Genomic DNA, 20,629 nt, shown 5'->3' with positions numbered 1-20,629 from the left:
GCCAGAAGCTGGGACTGGATGACAGAGGATGGATCACTCAATAAATTGCCCCGTTCTGTTCATTCCTTCTGACCCAACTGGTACTGGCCACTGTCAGAATACAGGATACTGGGCTAGATTGACCATTGGTCTGACCCAGTGTAACTGTTCTTATGCCCTTTTATATTTCTTCCAAATTTTTTTTCAGATACAGAGATTCTGACCTCAGTTACACTGAGGTCAGTTTCTATTATTTTTATTCATATTGCAGCAGTGCCGAAAATGTGCAAGGTGCCGTACAGACGTATTCATTAAGAAGACTCCTTCCTCATTCTATGTCCCCCGATCCTTCGGACATTTACAGGCTTAACTCTATGCACTTGCAAAAAGTTAAGAACATGAGTAAGCGTCTGCAGTTGTCTGTAGCCTAAAAAGGCAGTGGAGTTACTCTAGATGTGCACCATCGCAATTGAAGTCAGAATCTGGTCAAATGGATTGAATCAGACTTGTACTAAAGTCAGTGCCAAAGCTCTCATTGACTTTGACAAGAGCAGGATTGAGCCCAGTTCTATTCCTCTCTTGCAAACTTTTGTTCGAGAGAAAACAATAATCAGTATTGTGCAAAACTGTGCAGACGTTTATTTTTATTTAAGCCACACATCTAAAAAACACCTGGATTAACTCAGCTGTGTAAAGCTGATGAGCATGGAAAAATGTATACGAAGGAAAAAACAATCAACGTCTCTCATTTGGAGTGTTCATTATTTAAAAATCTCCTCTCCCCACACGCGTATCTCCTTTAGGTGAGGAAGATGTATTTGCTTTTTGGGTCACAATGTAGAATAAAAGAAAAAGGAGACTTTTTTTTTTTCCTTTCTCAGAGTAACACAATTTAATTAGAAGCTGTTTTAATGGTTACCTTACCTCTAAGGCTGAAAGGTCTAACTCGCCTCAATGTACTTAGCTCAAAATCCCTGTAGAGGTTCAGATTTCTAGATGCAGTTGCCAGGAGCAGTGAATTCAGGCCTTTATAGCGTCTGTGTGATTGTCAGCTAGGAGAGCATTAACAGTGTATTACAAAAATGAAGAGTTCCCTCACCTCCTTTTGGCTGGTTGTTTCTACATGGTGGGAAGGAAAACATTTTCCCAGTCAGCCCTTTACTGTGCAACTGGGAGAAACTGTCACTTCGCTATGAGCAAGCCCTGCAAGATAAGTCAAAATGATTTACCCTGTAAATAAAGCGGGCTGTTTTCTTTAACTGGAAGAATTGCCCATGTGGTGAGACTTCCTATGGGAGGGGATGTGGCTGGCCCTCTACATTTATCCGCTGTGTTTGTCTTTTTTTGAAAAAGCAACATTGGAAAGATTAACAAGTCTGTCACTGAAGGAACTGATCTATCAAAGCTGTGGATACAAAGCAGACCATTCATTCCTTGCGTTTCTGAAATCTCACTTCCAGTGCAACCCGGGTCTTCCCATTTAGGTTCTGATTAAAGGAGGGATTTCCCGCCCTCCCCTCTGGGCATATAATCCCTTTTCAGATAAAGGATTTCTATATATATTCTGTACGTTGTAATTTGACCCCTTCCAGCACAGGCTGACTGGTTTGCCAAAAGGAATTTGGAGAGGAGTTTTGTTTGTGTGTATAATGGGGAAGGGGTGCTGCAAACAAGACAAGTGTGAGCTAATGACCTGAGCACAGAACTGGGCACCAGGAATTCCTGAGTTCTAATACCTTCTCTGACATTGGTTCCTTCTGAGGTTTTGGAAAAATTGCTTACCCTCTCTGCCTCCGTTTTTCCATCTCTAACAGGGAGATAGTAATACTGCCCTACCTCACAGTGGTATTATGGAGATTATTTCATGGTTCTAAACTGTTTTGCAAATAATATAATACTATTTTAAAAGGTTTATTTTAAAAGCCTCTCTCTCTAGCTAGCTACTTGGATGGCTTCCATCCCCACAGTATCTGATCCACCTGTATACTCATATGATTTTTTTCTGTGGAAAAGAAAGACCTAGCCGTTTGCTGCTTGCAGTCCACCATGCTTTGCTTTCAATTCTCCTGGACAGACACAGCCGGTTTCTAATTAAGGATCCTGGGTAATGTAGCCCAATGGATATTTCTAAGGAAGTACTCTAATCAGAGCCACCACTAGAGGGCATTCCAGTGGACATTCCTCCCCTGAAGTAAGTAGAATGGCACCCAAAGATGTATTTGGACCTATAGGCATATATGGCTACAATGGTATACAAATTTTGCCGCCCTCCCTTCCCTCAAGGCTCTCCCACCCTAACTAGTAAATGAAAGACCTCACCATGTACTGCTCCCAGAGCAGTCTGCTTTACTGAATGTTAAGCGATGGCCATTTTGGGGGGTTCTGAAGGCTCCTCAGTCAGTTACCACCTCTCTCTGTTGAGACTTAGTGGTGCAGTGGCTTTTTCCATCCAGGTTGTATCCTTGTGTATATCGTGGAAGGAGGTCAGCAACAGCATATGCCAAAGTGAACCAGCTGCCTGGTGCAATTTAAGAACAACCTGCCTCCTGCAAACCTTGTGCTTTGATCTCGCCTGCCCAAAAGCAACCTCTCACCTTGGTGTCTCGGGCATGGGACTTGCACAAGGGAACCAGACAGCTCCTAGCCTTGGGCCTGCCTCTGTCAAAAGAAGGCATGACTCCAAGAAGCCTCAGAGCTAGAATAGAGCCAATCTGTCCCCTCAGACCCAAACAAACCAAAGGGAAATCTGTCCCTTTGCCTAGGAAACCCGTCTGATTCCCAGGGGGATGCCAAATGTTCCTCTGAGTTGAAACATATAAGGATGACAGTAGCTTATGCCACTATCATCTTGCTACATTTAAGACCCCTGCCTCTTCAATCCATAACATATTTCCTCTTAATATACTTCAGTGAGTTGCATTAGAAAATGAAATAGCTCTGGAATGTTATCTGCAGATAAAGGGGTAAGTCTAACCTGCTGGCCATCCCAGGAGTATCTACACTGCACCTAATGGAGTTCTCCCCATGGGTAATGAATTTGGCTCTTATGTTCCCCGATTTCTGGGATGCCACACACTTAAAAATGATGCTCATTAAGGGCCCGATCCCTGCAAGATGCTAAAAACCCTCCACTCCCATGAACTGGCCCAGTGGCGAAAGGTGATCAATGCCTCCAAGCCCCATTGACTTCACCCAGAGTTGAAAGTGTTTAACAGCTCTCAGGATTGGGACCTGTTTTACTTGGCTCCATTTTCAAATCAGTCTGCAGAGATTTAGCAGCTCAACTCCCATTAATCTCAATGGATGAGGGCCAGCTAAAGCCAGCTCATTCATCACTATTCATCATACATAATGATTCAAATAGCGTAAGGTCATGAGATCTGTGCTGCTTTATTGTAGACACCCCACATCTGAGAGTAAATAAAGACACGTGTAAACCTTATTAGCAGTTAAGAAATGAATTATGACATTGACATATGACACATTTGGAAATAATTGACCCATGTGTAAGTCATCCTTGTAATTGAAAAGCATCAGACAAAAGCTTTCAAAATACGTTTCCAACACTCTTCGGACACTGCTGGCTGGTATGTAAGTAAATATATTGACTTCCCCATTTTACTCCTGGGGAAACGGAGGAAGAAAACCAACTTGGGCAAGGCTTCATGGCGAATCAGTGTCAGAGCTCGGATTAGAATTCAAGAGTTTTTGGCTCTCCTGTCCTAAGCTCAGATCAGTTTTAATCCCTGTATCTTTGACTTTCTTTAAATACCGTTTAGGGATGGTGAGCATATTTGACACTAATAGCTTTTCCCTCTTGCATCTTCTACCCCCCCCCCCACCTTAAACTTTTAAATCTTTAAAAGAAGATGAGGGTTGACTAGCGATTAACCAGGATTAATCTCAGCAGGATATTTCCATTTTGCTAACCACTGATACTATTGAGAAGAGAAGGCTGCTGCTAGGGATTTCCTTCACTTCAGGTCTCTGCCAACCTGGGATGCCATGCCAAGATAGAACTAATGTCATTTATGCAAATGTTTTACTTCCAGCCCTGGTAGGAATCTATCTAATGTACTTACCTGGCTCCATCACCACAGTATCTAAGCCTGACCGTCTTAAATGTATCCAACACCCCTGTGAAGTAGGGAAGCGCAATTTATTCCCATTTTACAGGAGGGGACCATGTCCACATTGTGGTCACAGAGTGTTAGTGCAGCCTGGGTAGACATACCCGAGCCAGCTTTAATTTAGTCAGCTTGGGTACTGATAGCAGGGAAGCCATGGCAGAGCGCATCAGTTCCCAGCCTGCCAGGAACGCTGGGTAATTACTTGCGAAGGCCATGCGGCTGCAGCTTCATTCTTCCTGCACCTGAGCTGGCTAAATTGTCCACACCAGCTGCCGTTCCACCCTGTGGCCTACCCTAAGTGACTCCCCGCCGAGGTGGCCCAGGGATGCACAACAGGGGACTGAGCCCGGGTCTCAAGTCCAAAGCATGTGCTCTAACCACTGGACCAGCTATCTTTGAGGACGGCGTTTCCGAACACACTAGTTCTAGTCAACAGCCTATCGCTGCTCAGATTCCTGAGTGGGGGCCAAGCTTTTCTGTGCCAGGGCCACCGATAACCTCTCCAGTGGGAGCTGAGACAGGTCAGCACTTTGAGAGAAAAAGTCGATTATCTATGCTTGCAGAATCAGGGCCCAAATGATGCCGCGAAAGCCAAATTCACCCTCTGCTGCAGGTGGGAGTCGAAGGCACTCAGTAGCTCATCAGCCTGGTCCTTTTAGTTTGAGCCACTGTGCAAACTTCAGAGAGATTATTTTATATGACCTTGGGATCTATGCAAAGCTGAATAAAGTGTTTTTCTTCTGAAGACCCGGGTTGTATTTTGTGTAGGATATGTACATTCTGGAGGAAACAGTAAACATGTCCGTGACCTGCTGAGCTCAGATTTCTTCATCAAATATCCACCATTCCCCAAGGTAAAATTCCCCGAAAGTGTTGAAGCTTCATTGCACCAGTGACAATAAAATATGTTTGCTAGCCACCATTCGGTCAGGTTTTACAACAATTGCTTTTGAGCTGTTAAGTATGCTGTTCTTTAGTCAAGGATCACTGCTTTTGTGCACACACTTCCTGTTGGGTGACATTGAACCATTACCTGCAGATACTGATTATTCAAAAAACACACACAACCATATAGATAGGTGCCCCCCCCATAAAGCCATTTTACATTTATACGGTGGATTGTTCCCTTTTAATCTGTTGTCAAAACTAAGTCTCTCTCTGCTTTTGATGCAGCCCTCCTCAGGGGAGGGAGGGTTAGTAGCGACAGCCCGATGATAAGGCCTTTTGGGGTAATGTTGGCCACTGGGTAGCAAAAATGGGAGCTGCTTGAGGTGCTGACAGAGAAATGGAAGACTCCAGCAGGGGAGAGAGTGGGTCCGTCTATTGGAGAGTGATAAGAAGCATTGCGAGCTGAATGGTGTTACAATCACCTGAGTTCAATTACGATCACTTCAGCTCAATAGACTCACTGAGGCCCCGATCCTGCATGGGTGTAAGCTTACACAGCTGGGTAGTTCCACTAAAGTTAAAGTCCCTAGTTTAATCAATTCATTTTCCAGCAGTAACAAAACACTGGCAGTGCGAGCTGGGTGACTGTTTTGTTACACGCAGCACATGCCAGTGTCGCACATTCTCCGCAGCAATCTCTGAATGACACAGCTTTTGCTTGCAAGCATCTATTCTTTTTAATCTTGGATTTCTTCCCCTCGGATCTTTTCTCTCCTTTCTGGGTTTGGCATTTGGGCCTCCCATACTCGACAGCCGCTTTCTAAGACCAGGAATAGAGTTGTCCAGTTGTGACAGCCGCTGTCTTCACCAGCATACCTTCCTACACAGTGTAATCAATCAGAAGGGAGGAAATGTGTGCTATTTTTGATAAATGGGCTCCAAAATTTGCTGATCATGTTACAGGGAGGACCAGATTAATTTGGGTCTGAATGAAGTGCAAAGGCATGGCATTCCATTGTTTTTAAAGGGCAGAGCTGTGCCCTCCAGCCAGGCCGGAGAGTAATGGGGTGTGAGGCTTCCTCTTACACCCAGGCACAGAAATTAGCCATGTCCTAGGGTGCAGTGTAGGGAGGAGGGCAGCCTCTCCCATGCAAGGAGGTGGAGAGAGGGCAGAATCTTGTTTCTCCCCACCCCCACCTCCCCCCCTCCGCCCCGCACTGGTCAGTGCAGCTGAGCAGGTGTAGGTGGGGAAGTAATCTGTGCCAGATATAGGGCTGGCCAAGATCACATCCCCTCTGGAGCAAGTGGGGCTCAAAAGACTGTACTGCAGTATGCCAATGCCCTGCATTCAACCCCTGCAAAAACACACCACCACAAACACCATGTCAGCTCCCCACTCTCCAAATCATGAGATTGTCTTAAAAATCATGACATTTAAATGAAAAGACCCCCCCCCCCCCCAATTTTTTGTCCTGGTTTCCAAGCCTTCAAGGTGCACTCGGGTCCCATTTTCAAGTTTGGGGGTGGGTTAGAGTTGAGATACTCATGTAATCTGCTGGCCCTAGGAGCTAGGGCTTTAAAGGAAAGCCTCAGCTTTCCCAAGACTTGTGATAAAATGATGAGCGTGTGCCCCACTGATACTGTGGCTCTCTGAGACCAGGTTCTGGCCTTGATCCCCTCTGGGGCAGCATGCCTGCTTGCTGCTCCTTGCCCAGGCTTTGTGGCAAAGCTGCAATCTCGCCCGAAACTTTCCAAAAAGAGCATTTTAATGAGCATGACTAAATGAACGACTTAGCAAAGAATTAGCAGACATGGGAAACTGATTTTTTTAAAAATTTCTTTGTCCTTAAGCTTTTAAAGGTCACTTTTTCTCTGATGTGGGCTTCATAGCTTATATTTGCCATTATTTAAATTCCATGGTGCACTAGTCTAAGTTACACAAAAGCTGCTGGCTGCTTCAAATAACTCAGTCCCCCATCGCTTCCCAGCGAAGAGGGTTGCATGATACAGCGGAGACTGTCAGTGATTACAGAGGAATGGCAATTTGATGCAGAAAAAAAAAAAAGACACAAGCAAGGTTTGATATGTTCTTCTTCCTTAAAATTTGAGAGAGATAATTAAAATATCAACATGGGCTTATGGGATAAACTTATGAGAAGGTTCTAGGGCTTGTCTACATCGGGGAAATTGACCACCATAGATAGAGTGGAGTAATGAAGCTTTGGAAACAGAGTAATTTGCAGAATAAAAATTCACTTTTATTCTCAAATAGTGTCTCCATGCTGGGGAGTTATACCGGAATAGCTAAATTATACCAGGGTAGCTATACCGGAATAGTTATTCTTCTCTGACATGTCTCCCCATGTAGAAAAGGCGGAACTCATGACCTAGGTCCAAGTCCTGCAAAGACATGCTTATCTTTGGAGAAGTCCTTTTGATGTCAGTGGGTCTATTCATCGAGTGTAAAGTTAACCACATTCTTATGCCTCTGGAGGATAAGGGCCTGGGTTTTCCTCATGGAATTTCTGTCCTTCCTGCTCAGAAAGGACACATTGTCAGAACAGTCTGTCTCATGGCATTGGAGGATTTCAACTTCTGATCCCAGCTAGTACCCAGACGCATGACAGAAAGGGGAAAAGAACAATGTTAAGCTAATGTTTCCAAATCTAGAAATGGTTGGGTTTGGTTCTGGTTCTGGGCACATGTTTGGATCAGTTCTTCTTGTATCTGGATATGTTTGTTGACCCCTAAAAGATGTGCTTAAAACCTAATTAAAAAGCATTTCCAATCTTCCTCTTCCATAACCCCCATAATTAATATACACACATGTATGCACACACACATCAGGGCAAATTGAAATCAATTGAGTGACGTCAATTTACAGCAGTTAAGAATCTGGCCCATCTAATCTAATATTGATGAACTCTATTCTGAAGTATGTCTTTGCTGTTACCTTGTCATCCACCCTTGTTTATCAGTTTTTGCCATTTATCCTTTCATTCTCTGGGGCAGGGACTGTCTTTGCATGATTTGTCTATACAACAGCTAGCATATTGGGACCTTGATTCCTGGGTGGGGCCTTAGGAGCTACCCCAAGGTAAATAAAATATTTCTATCTATTAACAGGTAGGCCTGAGCATGAAGTTTGAATCCAGGGGTTTGGCTTGGCCCACTACAGAGCTAGGAAGAAGCTTCAAAGTTCAAATCCAGCTCTACATGTCATTGACGAATGGTGCAGTTCTCCTAGTTTATGGAGAGTGGTGTATTGCAAGGAAGGGTTAAAATAATCTTGGCAAAAATCAGCTGTTTTTTAACCTTGTTGCAAAATCTAGACAACCCAAGGATGTTTGCTTTTCTCCCTGAAGGTTAAGTTGTCCTAACAGGTGCTAATTTTGTGTTTTCTTATGGAGATCTGTCCATATTAGAAACAACTGTGTGCAAACAAAAAAGCCAATTAGAGTGCAAGGGTATTTTCTATCCTTCCTATTTCCATGTAGTCCCCAGCTATCTCTATCAGTCATGTTAAGCCATAGACTTATCCTTTCTTGAGAATTGGTAGACTTGTGCCCTCTTTGGGGAAAATTGCTATTCTAATGTCATGGGAAAAATATTGTCATGGGGAAGTGGATGATCCATGCTAACTGGGATTTGTCATCAGCTTTGGCAATCTTTGTAGCTGGGGTTGAGATTAATGGAGCCAAAGACTTTAAGCAAATATTGTTGGCATGCTGTTAAACTGTCAAGAGAGCAAGAAAAAAAGCTCGCTCCGCAGCCCCCAAATAAAGATTTGTATTCACTGAGCACTGCAAACCTTATATTAGGAATTATTTGCAGCTAACTACTTTCCAAAAAGGAAACGACTTGGTGTAACTTATTGTCCAAGGTTTATTTGCTGTATTTTTGTTAGATTTAAATTTAGATGGTTGAATCTGAGCAGGAATTGGGTCTGCCAAATCCACTCTTAAATAAACTATGCTGAACCCTCAATTGCTGGAAATCAGCATTGATCATTGACCACGATGGTTCTACACGGATTGACACCTGTTGAGACTCTGGCCCAGGATTTTTACATTTTTGTAAAAATAAATAAACCATAAATAAAAACCAGTGACATTCCCAAACTCCAAATAGTTGGTGTTTAGTTATTGCAACAATGTTGGCATAAGACCCAACGTTTTCTCTATCCATGTGCTCAGCTATCTAGCTTGCAAGCTGTAATAAACCAAAGCAGTGCATCAATTACAATATTTTATGATTATTTTATACTCTTGGAAAAATACTGTTATCTTGAACCCTATTAAGGCTCAGCTGATTAAAGGTTGAAGTTTTTCATAAGTTATTGATGGTATTTCTTTTATTCAAACATTTTCATAACAAACTAGCTATGACAATATTTTTCTTGGCCAGAGACTTAAGACCCAAGACTTATGTTGTAGGTAACAATATACAACTGTTTGTTTGGTTTAAGGACACTGAATAAATATGTATGTGCATCTTTGAAATAATTCTACAATGAGTCACATTTTGATTTGCCACTGTTTAAGGTTAAAGTGGAACTGATTTTCATTTGCAGTATGGTTATGCTCACAAAATGGGCTATGTAAAAATAACCCATATCTATGCCCTGTGACTGATTTTGTCATCTGATAGTAACAAAAATAAATCATGTCTGGTCATCTGTCTGTCTGTCCATCCATCCGTCCCTATGAGCTTCTGATATATCTACCACCATAGTATCCAGGGATCCTGTTCTTTCCCTAAAAGATTAGGATAACTCTCATTAATCTCACTGGAAATTATTCATACCCAGATGGGATGAATGCTGATGTGTTAGCCCAAGGCCCTGATTCAACAAAGCATTTATGCATGTGTTTAGGCCCCATTGAAGTCAATGGGATTTGAATATATACTTAGATCCTATACTGAATTGGGGCTTAAAGATTATGCCTTCACTGCAGAGTCAACCCTAGTGATCTGCATGTGAATTATTTATCTGATGTTAGCCTAGTTCAAGTGAGAGCAGTCACACTGCAAATTAATACTCAGCTTGTTGCATCTTCACTGGTGATGTACTTGTGGGTGGTGCAAAGACTTCTGGGGGCATATCCCATGGTTCTTAGCGCTGCAGTGTGCTGGTTATCTCTATGCATTCTTTCAGTGTGTTGTGAGAGAACTTGTCTGTCCCCAGAAGAATTGAGAGTCTTTGGAGGACTAGCGGCAATCGTGTGGCATTGTAGAGTGACTGTAGCAGCTGATTGGATGAGCTCAAACAAGCTTTAGCCATCTCAAGTTCATAGCACCACCACATTCAAATGAGGGATTTTTCTGTGTGGTTGGGATTTGGGTTAAGGGAACCCGCAAGCTATACCACGAGTTAGCTTTGTAGTGAACAGAAGTCTGTAGGGAGTATGTTTGGATGCAAAGTTTTGCATTATAGAGTTTGTTGACCAGCTTCCATCTGGGCAGGAACCTCCCCAAAGCTTGTAAGGGATGTTTTGATTCTGGTCCATCACAAGTTGAAGCCATCAAGCTTCATGCTGCTTTGAAGTGAAACCCTTTGTTAGGTCATGTTTGTTCGAAACTGGATCCAGATTCACAAAGCATTTGGCAAACTTGGATGGAGTTTCAAATTGGTAATGAGCCCCTCCCTGGTTTCAGGTTTTATGGCTAACCATGTGCACATTTGGATCCATTAGAAATATCTGGGGACAATAAAACATTAATTTGTCAAGTTTTGAAGATGTATAATCAAAGTAAAGAATACGAATTGGAAGAAGTGTTGACTGATGGAATTATTTTTTACCTTAGTGCTTGAGAAGGATACCGAATTGTATCATAAGAATAAAGGTAACTAAAAGTTATAGCACCAAGGATCTCAGAAGGTTTTACAGACATTAATGGATAAAGTCTCACCACACTGTATGGTACCATTAGTGCATGGATCTCCCCATCCAACTCGCTTGCCAGGGACGAGTTAAGCGAGCAACTAACTTGTGCACCTGTTGCAGAGACCAGTATGGGCCATTACTGGGATGAAGACTTGCTAGGGCAGTGTTTCTCAACCGTTTTGATACCAGGGACTGGCTTGCTGCCTTCCTGAACTGTGTTAGGCAGATCTCAAGGATGGGCACCGGTCCAGGGACCGGTCATTGAGACACACCGATTTAGGGTGTAAGAAGTCCCTGGCAACACCAACCTCCCACCTGCAATCTACATCCTCCTTCTGTACCCCCCAGCTTGCCCTGGAGTGCCCCCTATAGTGGGCGGATAAATGTTTTGCCTTGACAAGTGAACTTTTTAAGTGAAACAGGCTAATTTTTTAGCAGAACTGGTTGAAAAAGCAGTAAAACATTCACAAAACTATTTGCCACTGATTTTTTTTAACTATTTCGCTTTTCAAAACGTTGGTGAAATTTTCCAAAAAAAAATCCTCCCCCACCCTAAATTACGTGAAAATATTCTTTGACTTTTGTTTTTGGTCAACATTTGAGTTTTTGGCCCAAAGAAAATCAAACACTGAAAATGTTCATCATCTCCATTCATTCATTAAAATGGGCGCGTTTTTCAACACAAGGGTGGGTTTATTTCCAGACACACCTGAGGCTAGTTTTGCGTAAAGACGGCTGTGCTTCACTAACATCAGAATGTGTGCGTTTGTTACCGTTCTGAGGCTGCTGAGGGGTGCCTGCTACTGGAAAGGCACTGAAAAGTCCCACCTGCCTGTGTAGGAGTCCCTGTCACACACATTGTGTTAGATGGTCTTTTTAGGATGATGTGGGGGGCTGGGATATAGCTTTTGGCTTCCCACTGCCCTAGTCCCTTTGGTCTTCTCAGGTCTCTAACCCCCAGATGAGTAGAGGATGGCAGCACCGATCACCTTGGCTTGCCTTGGGGATTATAAAACCCCTATTTTACTGGCCAGAATACTAGGGCCCATTGTCTCTTTGTGGGCCTGGAGGGGGCTAATAAATACCCTTCCTGAGGGCAGCTCCTCTGAAGGCTTTCAGAAGTCTCCTTTGGGAGCTGTAGAGCCACTCTCTGCTCTCTCCCAGAGCTACCCAGCAACTGCTGGGAACTTCCTGTTTTTAAGCCCTTATTCCACCCTTCATGTGACTGACAGGGCCAAAGGGGGGGGGCAGCCTTGCCCACAGCAGCGCACACTCCTGAATGTATTTATCCTCACAACGCTGCTGGGAGGCAGGGGCGTGCTCATATCCCTGTTTCACAGATGGGCACCTGAGGCACAGAGGCCTGTGTCAGCTGACTCAGGCTTCGGCTACAGGCCTGTTTAATTGTGGCATAGACGTTTGGGCTTGGGCTGGAGCCCAGGCACTGGGACTTAGGGTGGGGGGAGGGTCCCAGAACCCAGGATCCAGCACAAGATGAAATGTCTACCCTGCAGTTCAACATCCCCATAGCCTGAGACCCACAAACTTGAGTCAGCTGACACTGGCCAGCCACGGGTGCCTAATTGCAGTGTAGACATTTCCAGAGAGGCGAAGGACCAGATTTTTAGAGGCATTTACACAGCAAAAGATGTAGATCAGTGCCTAACTCCCATTAGGTGCTGTTGAAAATCCCACCAGGCACCTAAATACCTGGCCCTAAGTGACTTGTGCAAGGTCCTGTAGGAAGTTTGGTGCAGAGTAGGGAACTGAACCTTGGTCTCCCCAATACCCAGCCAGTACCTTCACTGCAGGACCTTTCACTAATGCTTACCTGGGCTTTGTTCCTAGAATTGATAATGCAAAGATATACTGCTACCCCCCTGGAGTGCCCCATTCCCTTTAATATGCCCATACTATCCATCTCAAGATCAGAGAGCCAGGGCTTCACAAAGACAGAAAGTACTTCCTCTGGGTCAAATCTTGACGTCCTCAACCAGAAGAAACACCCATTGGAGTTGCACGGCTTGAGGATTTGGGTCCATGTGTGTGTGATCCTTTGTATTACATTTTTGAATGTTCCTTGCACCCTCCAGGGAGGAAATCTGCAGACCGTTTATGACAAAAATGCCACTTATTTCCCTCAGCTCTTTTGACACAGGAAATGCACATCTGATGGAGGTTATTTGTTTTCTTATGCCATGTGCTAAGAAAGTTTATGCATGGCAAGTATTACCAATCTAAACAACACTGCTTAATTGGAGGCCTTGTAAAAATAAAACAACATGGTTGTTTGAAGGATTGTCATGTGCTCTAGTTATAAAAATGTGTTTAAATGTCAAAAATACTCAGCATCCGGGATCTAGCTTTTTGATCCACATTAAAGCTTTAAAAGGACCCATGGATGGTTCAGCCTCGAGACTGGCCCCGATGGAAGAGCTTGTTCTGTCCTGAATCACGAATCCTGCAGATTTAAACCACATAATTAAACACACAAAGGCCCCTTGTGTAATGGCTGGGTCAGGTTAATGGCCCCACTTGCAGAAGTATTGATGTGTACAAGGGAACAAGCGTGTGACAAATGGGAGGATATTTGGGGAGTGTTTCTCGACTTTCCAAGGGGAACTACAGCAACACAAGCTAGCGAGAAGGTTCTGGAAATTCAAAGGGTTCGATGTAACTGGTTCCATGGTGCCTACGGCACTGGTGCATGTCCTCATAATCTTGCCAGGTGTTGAACACTCAAGGGCTAAGTTCTCAGGGGTGTCTTCTGCTCTTGGCATCATAGCAAGGCACTGATGGATTGCACTGGAGCCTGCAGGCTTATCTACATAGTTTTAATTATACCAGTGTATTTAAACGTCAACTAGTTAACTTGGTCCCCGATCTGGCAAACATCTTCACACGTGCCTAACTTTAGTCTAAACGTAAGGATATAAGAACTGCAACACTGGGTCAGACCAGTGGTCCGTCTAGCCCAGTATGCTGTCTCCAACAGTGGCCAGTGCCAGATTTTCAGGACAGGGCAATTTTGGGAGAACCACCCCATCTTTGCTTCCCAGTTTCTGGCAGTCAGAGGTTTAGGGTCTTCCTGAGCATCTTGGCTAATCGACATTGATGTACCTGTGGACTTATCAGGTTCTTTTTTGAACCCAGTAATACTTTTGGCCTTCACAACATCCCCTGGCAATGAGTTCCACTGGTTAATTGTGCATAAATGCTTCCAAGATCAGAGTCTGGGCAACATGAGATCTTTTCCGCCATCTTCAGTAATGCTGGATAGGAACTGGAATTTCTGTTCCACAGAACAAAAAGCTGAAATTCTGAAATTGCTTCTGAAACACAATTTTTGAAAAAAAAAAAAAACCCTCATTTTTCATCAGTCAAAATGTATTTTTTCAATACATCAAAGCACTTTATTTTGTAATTTTTATAACATAAAATAAAATAACAAAATGGCATTTTCCAACAGAAAAATGATCCATTGGAAAATTTGGAACCAGCTCTAATATTCAGCAGAGCCAGTCAAAAAATGAGAACCCATTTTCATGAAAAATAATTGAAATTTCAAAGTTGCTTTCACTTCAATGTATGAAATGGACTCCATTATGGGCATTTAAAAAAAAATTAAGTTTTCTTTAAAATCATTATCGACATGTTTATCGAGATCGTGGCAGTTGGGTAAATGAAAAAAATTGTGTAACCATTTTGATAACTTTTTTTGTTTCCATTTTCAATAAAAATACAGAAGAAAAGATTTTTGTGAAAAACAAGAAAATTTCATTTGCAGGAAGATGTCCATTTTTGGCTTGAAAAAAAAAAGTTTTGTTGTAAAAATTCCAGCTTTTTTTCATCTGCAGATTTTATAGTTTCTCTCCCTCAATAGTCTTCAGTGGGGTGAAGGCTGCTGTTATTATTATTATTTATATGCATTTCAAAAGTGCCTCAAAACCCCAATTACAGAGCAGGACCCTGTTGTGCTAGGCTCTGTACAAACAGAACAGAAGGGCAGTTCCTGCCCCCAAAGAGCTTACAATCGACTACAATACAAGTAAGTTATTTGTTTGTATTATAGTAGCGCTTATGGGCTCTGTCAAGGTTCCTTCCCCACTCTGAACTCTAGGGTACAGATGTGGGGACCTGCATGAAAACCCCCCAAGCTTACTTTTACCAGCTTAGGTTAAAACTTCCCCAAGGTACAAACTATTTTACCCTTTGCCCTTGGACTTCCACTGCCACCACCAAACGTTTATCTGGGTTACTGGGAAAACGTTGTTTGGAAATGTCTTTCCCCCCAAAATCCTCCCAACCCTTGCACCCCACTTCCTGGGGAAGGTTTGGTTAAAAAAAAACAAAACAACTCACCAATTTGCATAGGTGACCACAGACCCAAACCCTTGGATCTTAAGAACAATGAAAAAGCATTCAGTTTTCTTACAAGAAGACTTTTAATAGAAGTAAAAAAGAATCACCTCTGTAAAATCAGGATGGTAAATACCTTACAGGGTAATTTGATTCAAAACATAGAGAATCCCTCTTGGCAAACCCTTAGGTTACAAAAAGACACACAGGAATATTCATTCTATTCAGCACAACTTATTTTCTCAGCCATTTAAAGAAATCATAATCTAACGCATATCTAGCTAGATTACGTACTAAGTTCTAAGACTCCATTCCTGTTCTGTCCCCGGCAAAAGCATCACACAGACAGACAGAGTCAGACCCTTTGATGTTCTCCCTCTTCCCAGCTTTTGAAAGTACCTTGTCTCCTCATTGGTCATTTTGGTCAGCTGCCAGTGACGTTATCCTAGCTTCTTAACCCTTTACAGGTGAAAGGGTTTTTTCCTCTGGCCAGGAGGGATTTAAAGGTGTTTACCCTTCCCTTTATATTTATGACAGGCTGCTACTGAGACCGGGGCCCAGTTGTGCTGGGCACTATATAAACAAACATATGGTAAGTCTACACTGCAACTAGAGGGGTAATTTCCAGCCTAGACATGCTAGGTTTAATAGACAGTGCACTAAAAATAGCAGGGTAGCCCTAGTGGTACAGATGAAGTCCCAGACTTTCTACCCCAAGTACTAATCTAGGGCCTTGGATGGGATTGTCCTGGGGTAGCTAGCCCAGGCTATTGCAGCTATTTTTACCAAGCTACCTTGATCAAACCTAGCACGTCTAAACTGGAAATTACGCCTTCCACTGGATTATTGATGTACCCAGTGTGTAAGAGCATGGCTGGGCAAGGAATAACCGTGACATGGAGCACTGATCCCCCATTCTGCATGATGCATATCATTCCCTCCACTCGCTGAAGTGGAGGGTAGGAGCTGGGCCCAGGGTAATACAGGGTTCTGCTTGCAGAATACTGATCGCCTATTGCAAGCGAGGGCGGAAGAATTGTCGCACTTGTGAATCAGAGCTCTCCCACTCTTCCATGGTGCGCTGTTCTGAGTCACATCTCTGGTGTTATGGGACAGCGAGTGCACCTTCATTCATATCAGCAATGATCTAAATTTAGTAACCTGCTCACGGCTTTTCCCCTTGTATCGAATGCAGAGCAAAACAGAAAATAATGATGCTCCTGGGGAGAGGCCGGGGTTGAAACCTCTCATCTTGTTGTTTTATTTCTGTCTGTCTAGCACCTTTCTAGCCTTGATAGCTGTTTCTTTTAACAATTTGAATAATAGCTTGTTGGAGAAAGAAGGAAAGGGAAGACCATTGATCCAAATGGTATTTTTTCCTGCTGGGCATTGAAAATGTACCTTGGCTTGTGGGATGATATAGGTGGCATCACCCACTGCTTGGAAAAAAAATATACACTTTATTTTAAGCATGTTCGATGGCTCTTTCCATGAGCTTAAACAAATATAATGATTGTTGGATGGAAACCACTGGGAGGGTTGTGTCATTCAAAAGCTTCCCCATTGCTCCTGACGTGGGTGCTTGTATTTGTTTGTGGGTTGGTGTAGAAACATCAGTGTGTTAACTGGGAGACATGCCACGGCCATGAGGTGGAAATGAAACAAGCAAGGCAATCAGAAAAATAAACAGAGCACTCCTGCAGTGTGGAATCCAAGGGTTCAAAGTGCATCTTCCACTCGGTCATTAGAACAGGGGTTTTCAAGCTTTTTTCATTTATGGACCCCAACAAAATTTTGAAGGAGGTGCAGACCCCTTTGGAAATCTTAGACATAGTCTGTGGGCCCCAGGCTGAAAACCACTGTTCTATGGTAATGACAACCTTTCATGGACCCCTTAGACATATTCTGTGGACCCCCAGGGGTCCGCGGATATCAGGTTGAAAACCACTGCATTAGAATAGCCCCCTCCCCTTCCGCCCAGGGCTCCTTCCCACCTCTCCCCTTCCGCCCCGTCCCTCTCTGGAACCTGGAGCCCCACCACAGCTGCTGGCCTCCCCACCCCAGGCAAGCGCCTCCCCCAACCCCAGCCCCAGAGCACCGGGTGCCACCAACCCTAACCCTGGAGTGAGGGGTCCCTGACCTCAGCCCCAGAGCACCGGGTGGGCGGCACCGCAGTAGCACCCCCAATCCCAGCCCCAGAGCGTGGGGCCGGCAGCTACCTGAACCCCAGCCCCAGAGTGCGGGGCAGGCAGTGCCAGGTAGGCACCAGCCCTAGCCTCCCCAGATCCCGGAGGCAGGCTGCCCAGCCCCAGCCTGGGCCATAAAAGAGCGGGAACTATTAGGCACTCTACTGGGGGCGGAGCGTGGGCAGGGCCATGCCAGGTTGTTTGGCTCCCCCAGCCTATGATACCCGCCGCCCCTGACAGAGGCCAAGAACCAGCCCATAAACACAAACAAGCTTTGTTCCTTGCTCATTATTTTTAGAAGCAACGTAACACTGACAAAGGCCAGTATAATAACAGACGATTGCCAAACACACCTCTTTCTTGTTTTGCTTTTGCTGAATGGTTTTATAGGATGTGGACTTAGTAATGTTGTGGCAAAGTGTCATTTCCTTTTTTATTGGGATTACTCAAGTATATAAATAGATGGTGGAGGTCAAACCTTTTATGAAGTTTGCACCGTGGTTAATCAGTAGGAGCTGAGATCTTCTTGGAAGTGTTAGAGTTTGCTGCGGTTTTATTCATGGCTGTTGAAAAACCTTCAGATAACAAAGTACTTTGTCTGGAGCATGTTGCTGTGGAAGACCCCAGTCCTGCAATGAGGTCCACGTAGTCAGACCCCTGAGCATCCATCCCGCCGCATTAAAGGCAATGGGGCTCTGCATGGATGGGGAGTCTGTTTGCATGGCACTTATTGAAGGTTTGGGGCCTTGGCTGGCAATATGCTGCAGCTGGAGGCAGTGTGGTTCAATGGATATCGCCATGGGCAGCAGGCATAAGATGCCAGGGGAGGCTAAGCCTCCCCAAACAGCCGGCCCGCCGCCTTTGGAGCACGCCACCACCAAAAGGGTGGGGGCCCCGGCTGTGGCCCTACCCGCGCTCTGCCCCCATGTCCCACTCCAGCTTGTCCTCTTCCCCCTGAAGCCCCACCTTCCTTCCACCTCTTCCCATTCTTGCTCTGCCCACATGGGGACTGAGGGAGGAGGCGAAGAGGCGCGAGTGGTGGGTGGAGAGGGGGCATGAGGAGTGGGGCTTCAGGGAAGGGGGCTGTACAGGGCCGGGAGTAGAGCATAGGCAGAGCTTCAGGGAGAAGGAGGCCAAGTGGGGTTGAGGCCATGGTCTGGGCACGCCCAGTCTCCCCAAATGGAAGAGTCATGTGCTGCCCCTGGATAGTGCATTGCGCTAGCAGTCAGGAAACCTGGGTTCTGTTCCCCCTCTCTGCCAACCACGTTCTGGGACTAGGCAAGTAATTCCCTTTGTTTGTCCTCCCAACCTTTTTCGCTGTCTTGTCTATTTATATTGTGAGCTCTGCAGAGCAGGGACTGTCTTTCCCACTGTTTGTGCAGTGCCTGATCTCAGTGGGGACTGTTAGAAGATGGAGAATTTAAGAAAATACAGACACTTAAAAGAACAGAGTGAGTGGGAAGGGAAAACAGGTTTTTTAACTGACAATAGGGCAGTAAAATAAATAAAACTTATAAAACACAAGCCGCTTCTAAATTTAGGACATTGTTTCAATAAAACCTTTATATTTTGATACTAATTTAATTGAAGGCCAGTCTTGGGACCAGCATTTGACCTGTATTTTATGGCCTTCATCCTGCAATTGGACCTGTGTAGGTGGACTCCTGGGCTGTGCAGAGCCCCATTGAATTCAGTAGGGCTGTAGGTGGGTGGGGGGTGGAGGGTGGAGGTGGGGAAGAGTTTGCTCGTGCAGATACGATTGCAGGATCAAGTCTATGTTTGAAGGCTGCTTGTAATTTTTTTTAATGCATCAGTTATATTTTGCTAGAATGACACCAATGTCATCCACCTAGTGCTCATCACAAGCAGCTCTATAGTAGGAAACAGCAATCACGTGGGATCCAAGAGTAGCAAATCAGCCCAGCAGTTATGAGTGGTCTGATGATAACAAACCAATTAATATATGTGCAGGAAGAAAAAAGCTTGGCCGTGAAACAGATTTGAGTGTCAGGCACCTGGAAAGTTAGTAGACATGCCTAGATACTATGGGGATGGGCAGTATACAGTATCCCAAGACACAGCAAAATCCAGAATTATTGAAAAGCTATTATGATGATGCCTTTTAAATTAATATTATTCATGTTACAGAACAATGGCATTCAGGGCATCCTGTGTGCAGCGGAAGCAGTTCAGAGACAGGGGGAACCTACAGAGGAGAATGCACACCATGGATTTGTGCTCTGTAGTGCTCCTTCGAACCCGGCACACAGAGGTTTGAAGAGAGAGAGTCCGTCAGAAGGCAAGATATTCTGATCCCATCTGACCTGGCTTGGAATCATATGAAATTCTGACAGCGTTTGAATGACACAAAGCTAATATTTGCACAAGCACGGCCTGTCTCATTCAAAGGCTTCTGCAGCCTTGTTGGCCAAATTCAGCTCTTGGTTATGCTAGTGGAAAATCTAGAATGTGGCCCTAAATCTGGTTAATCTCCATCAAAACAAAAGTAGTTAAAATATTTACTCTTTCTAATGAAACATGCAAAGTAGTAACTTTTATAGCCAAGACATATTCAGTGTTGAACCTGGCTAAATATATGGTGAAAGAATTTATAGGCCTGGCATAAGGTAGTAAAATGTGTACTCTAAGGACTCTGGTTAATCTTTAATTTCAGGCCACTGTTGTTATGCCTGCGGTGTCAGACAAAAAAGGGGCATAGGCCCTGTTTGAAGGTAGTATTCTTGCCTTATTTACAGGGCAACACTGCACATTCTGAGGGACAACTGAAAAGACGGACTGGATGTGCGGCGTGGCCCACAAACTGAGATGTTTTAGACTTTCAGCTCTGACTAAGCAAGCAGAGGATGGGCCTATCAGTATGTGGCTCCAATCCGCTAGGTTGATCAGAGAGCAGGGTATCATGTGGCAGTAATAAAGAATTATGGGAAGAGTTTTTTGTTTACACGTGGAATCCCCGCCTGCTTGGTGTGGCACTCTGTCCCCATCTACTGGTGGCTAGACCATCTAGAGATCAGGCCTTAGAGGGTCATGACTTAAGCTCAAGAGGCCCCAGGTGTGATCCCCATGGCCGATGATGTACACAGGGGGTATTAGTGTTACACACAGATCAAAGAACTTTATTAGATTAAGGAAAATGGCGTTAATCTAGAGCTGGTTGGAAAACGAAAATTTTCATGAA

General features: G+C 44.3%; 1 long non-coding RNA gene across 1 annotated transcript in view; it reads left to right on the top strand.

The window, feature by feature from the left end:
* LOC122461503 overlaps positions 1-20,366 on the top strand; it is a 62,676-nt gene extending 42,310 nt beyond the window's left edge. The window contains exon 3 of the long non-coding RNA XR_006283439.1: positions 19,579-20,366. This is a non-coding gene — a long non-coding RNA (uncharacterized LOC122461503). The remainder of the gene's footprint in view (positions 1-19,578) is intronic.
* Positions 20,367-20,629: the final 263 nt, after the last annotated feature.

The sequence above is a fragment of the Chelonia mydas genome, chromosome 8 (genome assembly GCF_015237465.2).
Source record: "Chelonia mydas isolate rCheMyd1 chromosome 8, rCheMyd1.pri.v2, whole genome shotgun sequence".
Classification (NCBI taxonomy): Eukaryota; Metazoa; Chordata; order Testudines; family Cheloniidae; genus Chelonia; species Chelonia mydas.
This window is presented reverse-complemented; position numbering and strand designations above follow the sequence as displayed.